General features: G+C 43.1%; 1 pseudogene; it reads right to left on the minus strand.

Moving 5' to 3' along the window:
* Positions 1 to 193: 193 nt before the first annotated feature.
* On the minus strand, positions 194 to 2,127 carry LOC123490973 (annotated as a pseudogene).
* Between the last annotated feature and the right edge of the window lie 10,144 nt (positions 2,128 to 12,271).

Genomic DNA, 12,271 nt, shown 5'->3' on the forward strand with positions numbered 1-12,271 from the left:
TATATATATATATATATATATATATATATAGGTTATATATTTTTATATATTTGCAGTAGATCTCTGCTTGCTTTTTGACAGTGAAAGTGATCTCTACTTCAGAAAAGGTTGGTGAGCGATCTAAAAATTCCTATCAAAATGAGAATCTCATTGATCACATTCACCTCCTCCTCACCTAGTCGCTACAGATTACTCTGAGCGGGTAGTGGTTGAGAGTGTTCTGGCTTCGGCTGTACTGGCAGTCAGAGCAGAGGGTGAGGCTCCTGCTGGTAGTGGGAAATATCTCAAGCAGCAGGCGGCTGTCTGAGGCTAGGTGCTTCAGCTGCAGTGGGACAGGCTTTACTCCTGGAAGTCATCCACCCCTGGCTGTAATTGCCTAGGGTGTAAATCCCGAACAGGTAGGAGGAACACACCTCACTGAAGCACAATGATATGGGGCCAACCCCATATAAAAACGGGCCAACCCAAAGTACTAGTGGTGGTTAAGAGGGAAAGTACCTGATTCAGCCGCTACTTCTCCCAGTTTCAGATGGGCCTGAGCTGCCAGAAGTGGTCCTCCTTACCCTCTTTCCTTCAACAGAACACAAACAATTTATCCAACGGCTCAATTTGATTTGTTGGAATAGGATTTGAGATAGAGTTGGCACTTGAAAGCCCTACAACACAACAACTAGAGGGAAGTAGCAGGGTAAAACATGGGAACGAGTGGGTACATTTATTTCCCTACGTACCTTTTGTAGATGACCTTAGCTACCTCCAGCATCTCCCAGGCTAACTGCAGGTTGCCCACTTCCTCATCATCACTGTCCTCCGGTATGTCCTCCTGAGGTCAAAAGGTAATTGAATGTTAACTTACTGACTTTTACAGCAGCTAAACCATCGGCATGGAACACAGATAGGTCAGTAGTAGATGAAGTCTCACCTTTTCTTCCGTTCCTTCCCTTCACCCTCATCATCCCCTGGAACATTGACAGAAGTGTGTGTGAGTGCATTACATTTATTTTCTTTGCATCTAAGATATTGCCTAAACATTATGACGGGTTTGCCCTCAAACTGGCCATGCAAGTTCACCTCCATCCTCCCTCTTCTGGGTTGTCTGATGACTCTTTAGTCTCCTCCAGTTTCAGCTTCGTCACCCTTCCGCCGATGACTTTCTCCTCTCCGTTCGTGGTATCAGAACCGTTAACATGGCCGTTCACAGACTGGTCCCTCCTCGCCTCCTCCAGTCTCCTCCACCGTGTTCTTATCTGAATCTGACTTTTCCTCGCCGTTGCTTCTCTTCTGCCATGGCGCGTCACTAGACCTGAACTCTGAGCTCATCCCTGGTCTTATCTGCGATAATAACAAAGGTATATTGAGAAGCGTTATAATAAAAAAAATGTAACAGGTAAATGTGACATTACACAGCATTATCTGATCTACAGCATTATCTACATTATCAGAGAGATCAAGCACCAACCACTAGGCCAAATTGTATTAAAAAAATTCAACATGTATGCTGTTGCAACCTTTAGGGCATGCATCAACTACATGTGTGGTTTAACAATGCAAAATGTTTACCGTCCAACATTGTCTGTGCTTTCCCAATGTTGGAGCTTTGGGCTTCTCCTCCTCGCCTTCCTCCTCTTCTTCAGGAACCCCTGTCAGAGCATTCCCCAAGACGTCATTCTCCATCCTGCAACACAACATTACATCTAAGTCTTAGTTACAACTGTAACATGCTGTGGTTTGGAGGAGAACAGAAGACTGTTTGCTCCCAGCATTCAGTGGGGTACATCACCTAATCACGATTTATACCGCTTAGATTGAAATACTGTGAAGGACAGTGAACACTTACCTGGCCAGCTCCAAGAGAGCTTTACCACACAGGAAGAAAGCCTCTCCACACTCATCTGCTGTGTCACCATACTTTTGGCTCTGGAAAATAAGTAGGGCAAAGTTATTTATAAATAACTGAATTAGTAATCGCTAATGTTTTTACAGACATTTATTCAGTGCGTCACTTGACCCCAACCCTACTCACAACATCCCCCAGGCTTGAAGGAAGTTGACCGCTGATACCACGTCCCCCGCGACGAGATGTCTCTTCCCTGTGCCAATGAGTTTGTTCGCCTCCTCCATGACCATTTTGTAACTGGCAAGAAAACAATGATAACCTAGTCATTTTTCACTGTCTGTTAATGTCGGCACGAACAAAGTGGCTAGCTATCTAGTTACATTGGAAACAATATTCAACTGTCTTGCATAAAGACCAGTAACGTTAGCTTGTTGGTTAATCATGTATTCATTCACGAACGCAGTAACTAACGTTACGCGGTGAAATACCTGGTGGTTGCAACTCTACTCTCTAGCTTCTCATCTCAGTAGCGCGTTTTCGCAAACGCTGTTCAGTGATGCTTTCCCGACCATTAACATTAAACACATCTTATGGTAAACATTTACATACCGTGGATGCACACTGTAGCTATAAAGAAGTTTATCAGAAGAATTAAAGGATAAACAGGCACAGCTCTTTCTTGCTTATAATTGTTCTAAACGGCGCTAAATGTAGTTAATCATTTCCCGTCAAATTCTGCTTGGGAAAACGCGGGAGAAATATTAAAGGTGCAGGACACATTTTACATCCGTCGACTGTTGGGGAGGACTCATTCCAGCTGGAAGGGGGGTCCAGAGTGAACAAGTTTGGGAAACCCCCTGGTTGAACTTACTTGGGAGAAAGTAGACTATGTGACAAAAGCAAGTAGCATAGCAAATGATTTGTGCATTTACCAGTGAAGAAATTATCAATGTGATATGGAAGGAGAACTGCTCTACCTTGCCTACAGGTGGGGCTTTAGAAGGATCTCCATCTCACATCGAGCTCAGATCAAAAGGAACACTCATTGAGACTGGAGCTCTTTGAGCTCCTTCACTATGGCACCTGCCATGCAATAATGTGATTGAACTCCAGTAGGCATGAGATGCAAGCCTCGAGTACAGTGGGTAAGCAATCTAGGACGTAGAGATCAGAGCAGATGAAGGTTCAAAACAACTCAGAGGTGTTCTGTCACCCACACCACACATTTCTCTCAAGTTGCATTTTGTCCAGCTCGGTTTACGTCACTAAAATGTTTATACTAGTTGTTCTAATGGAACCAATAAAGTTGTATTGAATTGAATTAAATCAGAGACATCAGCTCTGTCAGGCCTACGTTTGCTCCTGGCCAAGATCCACCTAGAGAGAGCTAAGACAGGTGTGAAGGAGGCCCTTGTAAATAAACTTGCTGCTCTTGCTCTGTCCTGGGAGCAGAGAGAGCGCATCCCTGCTGTCAGTGCCTGCTGTGATGGGAGCTCAGTACCAACCCCTCACTAGAAGAACCCACCACTAGCTCCCCTGTTACAGCCTTGTAAAGGCAGGCCTGGACATGACAACCAATCACATGGGGCAGGCCTGGACATGACACCCCCAATCAGGCTCACAGTGAGAACCATCACACCAATTTGGTCATACATCTTCATCAACACAATACTTATATTCTAATATAAATTGTAGAATGTAAATGTGTATTGTGAATTTGTAAATGTAATTTAAATTTAAATGTGAATTGTGTGTCCTATCACTGCACTCAAGTAAAACATAGGTCTTAGAAGTGCTGACAATTTTGCTCTACTATGGTGAATGGTGAAAAAGCATCATCCCAACCTGTCTTCATTCACTAGAGGGGCTGTTGAGCAACCAAGAGGCTCTTGTTGTGTGAGGAAAATGGTCAGCTGATGGCCTCAATTATATAAGTCTGGATGACATAGTGTGTAATATCCTGTCTACATGTACATGGCAGTTTATAAGTTGCTTCATACTTTCCAATAAATAACACTTATATCTCTAGGTCCCTAGCAACAACAGAAGGAACACACTTGCATTGGCAGTAACGGTATATGAGAACAGAGAACAGAGGAAGGTCTAGTGCTCTTTTCAGAACAGTCAATTACTATGTAATTAATGTTTGAGTGATGCTGATATAGGTAGGTACCATTTATGTCTGTATTAATGTGTTGTTGAAAAGCTGAACATGGGGCTGCTGAGGCTCTTTTTGATCTGTAGCCCACGCTCGCTGCCTGCAGGTTTAATAAGAGTTTATTGTGTTGGTCCTCTTGTCTGACCCTTCATGTGGTGTTCCCATGGCAACGACATGCAAAGACATCACCCCAGTGACAGCAGCAGAAGGGGTGAGGTGGAGGAGAGGCACTGGGCCCTTCAGATTGACACACAACAATCTCTGTAGCATCTTTCATCTGAGGGCAGAAAATGACTAGCCTGGTTCCATTGGCCTTGAAGAGCTGACATCACAAATATATCTGGGATCAGGCTACATGACCACTGTGGAGACATATGATTTCTTAGTGTAGGATGTTTAATTTGCAACAGGGAGACACCTCAGCAGAGAAGCAGAGAAAATGACTAACTCGCCTTCTCTAAGCAGGTCCTTATATTCAAATCTCACCCCACTGGGCACACACTGGTTGAATCAACGTTGTTTCCACGTCATTTCAATGAAATGAATTGATGTCTGTGCTTATGGGACAGCACCAATGTTCTGTAAACACCCACCGAGAGGGCTTGTAGGAAGTCACAACATCAGCTGCTGCAGAATCACAGTGTCACAGGAATACAATAACAATCAGTGTCCTTGGTCCTTGTTCCTCCAGTTAGGCGTCAATCACTATGAGAAAAAGTAGCCGTTATGAAACATTCCAGTGCAATTCTATGTCATTTTACATGACTGGAAGACCTTAGCAGAATCTTTTTTTAATACCACACACCATTACAGGCTAAGAATGGACAGAGTCTGAGAGATAGGCCTGTACGTTCATCTTATCATATTTCTGCAGTATGCCAAATCAGTGTGTCTTGTTTGCATGAAACTGTCCCTGTTTGTAAATAATTAAATCTGAGAGGTCATTATGAAGCTAAGCATGGTACTTTCAAAAGTTAGGGCTACACTTTCCACCCCCAGACAGAGTAGGCCCACCGACGAGAAAATGTAAGCTTTAACTGCTTGCTATTCTTCAAGTAGCTGAATTACAATATAAACGCAACATGCCCAACAATATCAAACGATTACGAGAGTTACAGTTAAGGAAATCAGTCAATTGAAGATAAATAAATTAGGCCCCAATCTATGGATTTCACATGACTGAGCAGGGTGCAGCCATGGGTGGGCTCCGGGAGGGTTTAGGCCCACCAACTTGGCAGCCAGGCCCACCCACTGAGTGAGTCAGGCCCCAGCCAATCAGAATTCGTTTTTCCCCACACAAAAGGGCTTTTATTACAGACAGAAATACTTCTCAGCACTCCACCCCACCCCCCTCGAGACAATCCTGCAGGTGAAGAAGCCGGATGTGAAGGTGTAGCACTAAACCAGGGTCTACAATGGAAAACAGCGCATTTCAATATTATGTAGAAAAATAAATAACATAAAAAAGGCTACCCCATCATCAAAAGTTTGAAATATTTCAATAACAGTGATTTTCAAACACTATGAGAAAATACTCTCCCTCTGACTAGAAACACATTGTAGGTTTTGAAAATCACTGTTTTTCTTACTTTTCAATCCTATCCTGTGATGTCACAGAGACGCATTTTTTAGGACTTTCTTCTCATCTTTTTAACCACAGATCATAGAAACGCGCCAGTGGTTTGGTGCTGGACGGCAGCGGCAGGCTCAGGGGGTTAGGGCAGGCAGAAGGGTCAAACAGGTAGGGCTCCAACACAAAACTCTCTTGTTAGTATAAAGTTTAATTAAAATGAAGACAGTTGCCTACTTTCAGCACTATGAGCTACAGTATATATTTCCAATTGATTGTGCCATGGGCTGCCGCTTGAAGTTCAGCACCACAATGCAAGTTACTCGAATCTGGCTTATTGGTGAGGTCAATAACTCCCTGATAAATAGCTTCATCATGAGCAAGAAACATATTGTTTTTATTAGAAAGTAGTAGTAAGCTATCAAAGCTGACCTCCGGTCCTACTTCCTCATCTTCGTATTCTCCCTTTCAAACTATAGCAGCCCAGTCAGATTCCACTGAAAAATGTGATTACCTACCATTGTGGTGAGTAGCTACCGCGAGGGTAGCTTATAGCATTAGCTTAGTCCCAGCATGCTTCGATGAAAAATAGCAGTCATTAAAAACGAGCAGTATTTCAATCTTCTCAATTTGTCAGTTGGGATAATGAAATGATTAGGAGTACAGCCATCTCCCATCCCTGGATTCGAGGTACGTTTCTGAGCATACCTCGCACCGGCTCCACGCTGTCCTAATCGTGGTATAGCCGTGTTCTGACTATAGAGAGAATGTAATGAAGCGTGTAGTTGGATTCTGGCTAAGCTATGGATAATTTGATTGAGTCCACACTAAACTGCCAATAGGTGCACTTTATATTGCTCGCCAGCGGAGAATCAGAGATGCATGGGTGGCATCAGGCACACATCCATATATAGCCTAAGAGAAATATTGAAATGTCATCAATTGCAAATTGAAATTTAAAAAGCATGACCCTCCCCATTTTCCTCCAGGTCCCCATTCCTGCACATTTCAACCATCCCCAACTAAATAAAAATACTGGGTATTTGTCAATTTAGTTGAGTATTTATATTTTTGACTACTTTTACTTTTACTCCAAGCTCTTAGAAAAAAGGGATTCCAAAGGGTTATTCGGCTGTCCCCATAGGAGAACCCTTTTTGGTTCCAGAGAACCTTTTTGGTTCTAGGTAGAACTCTTACTGGCATCCATGTAGAACCTCTGTGTAAAGGGTTTAACATGGAACTCAAAAAGGGTTCTACCTAGAACCAGAAAGTGTTCTACCTGGAACCAAAAAAAGGGTTCTTCAAAAGATCCTCATATGGGGACAGCCAAAAATAACCCAGGTTCTAGATAGCATATTATTTTCTAAAAGGTACATTCCTAAAGGAAATATGTACTTTTACTTGGATACATTTTCCCTGACTCCCAAAAAGTATTCATTACATTTTTGAATGCCCAGGCAGGACAGCAATATGGTCCAATTTACGCACGTATCAATACAACTACATTTTACATTTACATTTTAGTCATTTAGCAGACGCTCTTATCCAGAGCAACTTACAGTTAGTGAGTGCATACATTATTTTTTTAATTTTTATGCTGGCCCCGGGAATCGAAACCCACAACCCTGTGCCGTTGCAAAGCGCCATTGCTCTACCAACTGAGCTACATCCCTATCACATTTCAGGAGAAGACCCAGATGCAGACAGTGTCGAAGTAACAAAAGTTTATTACAAAAAACAGGGGGCAGGCAAACAACAGGTCAAGGGCAGGCAGAGGTCAGTAATCCAGATCCAGAGTCCAAAAGGTAAGCAGAACGGCAGACTCTCTCTCAGGGTCAGGCAGGCAGAGGTCAATAATCCAGGGTGGTGTGACAAAGGTACAGAACGGCATGCGAGGCTCAGGGGTCAGGGCAGGGAGAAGGGTCGCAACCGGGAAAATAGGAACTTAAGAAAGACAGGAGCAAGAGGAAAAATGTTGGTAGTCTTGACGAAACAAAACAAACTGGCAACAGACAAACAGAGAACACAGGTATAAATGCACTGGGGATAATGGGGAAGATGGGCGACACCTGGAGGGGGGTGGAGAATATCACAAAGACAGGTGAAACAGATCAGGGTGTGACAACAACACGTTGTCATCCCCACTGCCTCTGATCTGGCGGACTCACTTAACACCAGGGGCCTGTTGCACAAAACTAGGATAAGGGATTAAGCCAGGATATCTTGGTGATCCTGGCTCAATTGATCCGTAATCCGGTTGCACTAAAGATGGATAGGGGGCAGGAGGATATGTTATGGTATAAATTACCATGGAGATTTATTCTGTGGAGCTAGCCTGCTCCAGACCAGGCTAAATTCCAGGATCTATTTAATCTCATCCCTAATGTCAGTCAGCAGTCACCACAAATGGAAACCAATAGTTATTTCACTGCTCACTATACACATTATTATCACATATAACTAGACCCACTGTCATTATTTAAACGTTTGTGATCATTAATTTCAATGATTTTGATAAAAAATGATTTTTAGATGATGTTGCTATCATTAGATAATTTACAGTTTCCCATAGACTATAAGGCTAGTATATAAAATGATAGAATATTAGGGGCCACAGAGGGGAAAAAAAACACAAGTCATAATATTGTAACCAGTTGTTTAAAAGGGAGGACAGTTGTTAAAATGACAGATGTGGGGCATTTCGTGAAATTGTACTTCAGATATGGTTTCATAAACAAAGACATGCTGATGTGCCAGAATATAAGTACTCCACATTGTCATAAGTATCAAAACTTCTTAAAAACAATATGTAGCTTTTCTGCAGAAAGAACCAAGCCTCATAAATGTATGACTTTGATCCTTTCTGTTCAGTGTGGCCCTAAAGTACTCTGTCATATAAACAAATACACATTCCATATGAATATAAAAACACAATGTGTAACATTATGTTCCTTTATTGAATAAGGACAAAACAAAGCAGGTAAACCATCAGCTCTTTCGAAACTGAAGTCACAGTGACTCTACAAGATGGAAAAGCACAGAATCCAAGCATATTATAAAAAATGATACATACACATTCAAAGGTCTGTTATATAACACACCCTGCATGTCTGCACACTAAAATAAATGCAGGACAAATCCATACACATCAACTGAACAGACAGAAATGAATGGATGCAGTAGCCTCCCTGCAGCCTTGTATTACACAGTATACCGCACAAACATCATAAGAGGCTACCAATTGTAAAAAACGACAAAAACCCAAATTCTCTGCCACCGTAGGATATATCTAACCAAAATTGAAAGCACACATACTAACTAAAATAATTCAACACATATTGGTCCCTCAGCAGCCGACCACTGTCGTTATCAGGGAAGATTGCCGGATTGTCCCAGTCCATGGCTGGTGGCACTCTGGGGGGCCCTCTCCTTCCTCAGGCAGGCCGCATTGTGGAGGGACAGCATGTAAGCCACAGTAATATCACATGCCCTAACAGGTTGACCCTTAATTGTGAAGGCAGTGAAAGGTGCACTTCAGGAGGCCAGCAAGGTCATTTCAACTCTGGCCCTGGTTCTGGCATGGGCATGGTTGTAGGCTGCTGCTGTGCTTCTGGGGTCCTGTGAAAGGTGTCAGGAGAAAAGGCTGGCAGCCATACCCCTGTCTCCCAGCAACACACCAGAGAATTCACCTGTCAACACAAAAATCTCATCATTACTACCTCATAAACACAGTGATATTCTTGACACAGCCATGATGGTTATGGGTGCAAATAGGGGTTGTGTGGCTTACCTTGTGATAGACACTGATAGATTTCAGAGGGCCCGAAAGATTCTGGAGTCATGGACTAAGAGCCAGGCCATTTTGCCCAACATTGCTGATCACACAGTCAGCATTGCAGATCCATCTGAAATCAGTAAGATGAGGAATATTACCGCAATCAATGCACATCACTGGCAATGCAGAGTGTTCGTCAATGGACAATATCAGAAAAGTTATGTTCACCTGAACATTAATGCTTGTGAAAGGATTTCCTATTCTGACAAAATCGGCCTCATGGGCACCTGAGGGGCTTTTATCTTATGTGTGTGCAGCAGTCCACTGCACCAAAGACATGGGGAAACCTGTCACACAAAGTAAGTGAGTATCCTACTATGTGTTAACAGTTGTCCTGTAATTTGTAGATCCTCTTACCTGCAATCCTAGTAGAACTCCTCTTTGATGTCACAGAGTCTTCTGTGGCCAGGGAAGGAGATGAAGACATCTGCTAATGCTTTGATAGCCAGACACACACTCCTATTGTAAGCGGCAAATTGTGGCCTTGTTCAGCTGTTCTGCATCCCCACTGAGTGGACAGGAAGGCTCCACTAGCAAAAAAGCGCAAGGCCACACAAACCATTTGCTCCACACTCAGTGCATGGCTCCGTGCAGTGCGGTGTTTAATCCTGGGACCCAGTAGTCTGCATAGATACCTGATGCCATCTGCAGAAAACCTGTATCTTTCATATAGATGGTCATCAGGGAAGGCCAGTGGGTCCAACCGGTCCCTGAAGACCCTTTCTACTTCTGAAGGCTCTCCTCAGCACAAGTGCTTCTTCATCCACCACATCTCGCATTTCGAATGGGCATGTTGCCATTGTCAGAGCAGAAAGGAACACACAATTTTTGGGCCTTCATATAGGCTAGTGGCCACACCTCTGGTGCTGGGGGTGGGCAAGAGGGCTATGCCTTATAACGATGACTTGGTTGTACTGATTGCTGGGAAAATAAAAAAACCTTAGAAAGATGCCACCGTCCTGTGTGCTCACAATAAGAGCTCATATGTCAGTGGCTCACGCCCGACTTCCTACGAGAATATACCTAATTTTTATTTTGAGCTGTGTCATCTTCTTGGAGCTGGGGGAGGGGAAAGAAAAATAATGATTTACATTTGTGCTTACAGTTAACGCACACAGTGTACATTGAAGGCATATCTCACCTCCTCTCAAGTTTTTTTTTATTTCAAGGGTCCAGTTTCCTAATTGTCCTCTTTTTTATTTCGGACTCCAGTGCAAGATTTTTCCATCTTTTTCTTCTTGTACTGAATGTCTATGTCTGCCAGTTCTATTTGGCGCCGGAGGTGGTTGCCATACAACTTTCTGATAGCTTGTGAGCTCTGTGAACACAATACAATTAGCGCAGCTGGAATTTGGCAGGATCGTGGTGTCCTTTTTATTAATAACGCACTATGTTGCCAGGCTGGTTTTTCCCACTGTATGGCATCTGGGTCCTGTAAAAGAAATTAGATTTTTTGATTTTGATGAGGACTCCTCACCATTATAGAGTAAATAGTACTTTCACAGTCTTAACACTGATTACCTCATGCCTTCTGAATCACAGAGGAGATGGTCTCCTCTCTCATCATCGTCTCCATCATGTGCTGTTGCTGCTGCACTGGGGCCCTTCACCCTATCTACATTTAATCGGATTCATATTGAAGCTAGTAGACAAGACATGCCAGGCCTAGAGTATGCCTTTTGATGGAGTACTCACTGGATCAGCATCGTCTGGTCGCTTGTGCTGGTGGCTCTGTAATAGGGAACACAGTGCTGCCAGACACTGCAAAGGGGCAATAGGTAAACCAAAGTCAGACAGTCCAAATTGATTCAATATGAATGTGGTTTTGTATCCCATGTAGAGATGGAAGGACATACCTTGAATGAACGGGTGGCATCTTCTGGGAGGAACCATGTCGTCTCTTTCCCCAGGATCCCCTCTAAGACTTTGCCTTTATTTAGCTCCAGGCCATGTCCTCTGCTGGGGTAAGGTCAGTCTTTGGTGACCCACCACCCGTGCCTTGTCTGTGGGTATTCTTTTTTTCACTGCTAAAACAGTACAGACAATGTGTGAGCAGGCACCTTCTGGGTACAAGATATGCTTAGTGCTTTGTTAAATATTAGTCAGGGGACCATACCATATCTCTGCAGAATGTTCTTGTATTTGATTTTGACTCTGCTGCCATGTCCGTTTTTGCCCCGTTCATGTTTAATCTTACACTACACACACATTTAATGGAGTCACACTGCAAAAAATTACTTGTATTTTTGTCTTGTTTTCAGTAAAAAATATCAAAAATTTATCATAGCTTTATACAGTGTGATGGAGGTCTACTTTTACACAATTTCACTATATCTGCAGTGCATTTCAATTAAGAAATTTAACCGTTTTCATAATTACAGTACAACTGCATTTTTGGAGATGTGAATTAAATATTTGAATTGTAATTGTGATGTTTCAGCGGAGCGGTGAGTGTATAATTGTGCACTACTTACGTATTCAGGCGGTCTGCAATACTTTGCCACGCTTTTTCTCTTTGCTTTATCACTGTGGCAGTGTTTGCCTTTCTTCTTAATTATATCGTTTACCTCTCGGATATGCCTCCGCGAGGATTTGTGCTTCCGACGGGAAAAGTACGCGGCTCTAGTTGCCAGAGTAAAATCAGTTAATCTGTGATCTGTGGCGGGGTCCCTATTTGAGTGAGTTGCGAGCCAGGGCGCACCTATCCAGGATTGGTTTCACCCTGGCCTTAATGAATCCCGTGTCTGCTCATCCTGGCTTGGTCTTTTTGTGCAACCAATTAAGCCTGGACGCACATGTTGGGCTTCATTGAGCTCAGCTGAGTCATTTATCCCGGATGTCGCCAAATTCTACTTTTGTAGTAACAGGCCC

Source organism: Coregonus clupeaformis, unplaced genomic scaffold, assembly GCF_020615455.1.
Source record: "Coregonus clupeaformis isolate EN_2021a unplaced genomic scaffold, ASM2061545v1 scaf6126, whole genome shotgun sequence".
Lineage (NCBI taxonomy): Eukaryota > Metazoa > Chordata > Actinopteri > Salmoniformes > Salmonidae > Coregonus > Coregonus clupeaformis.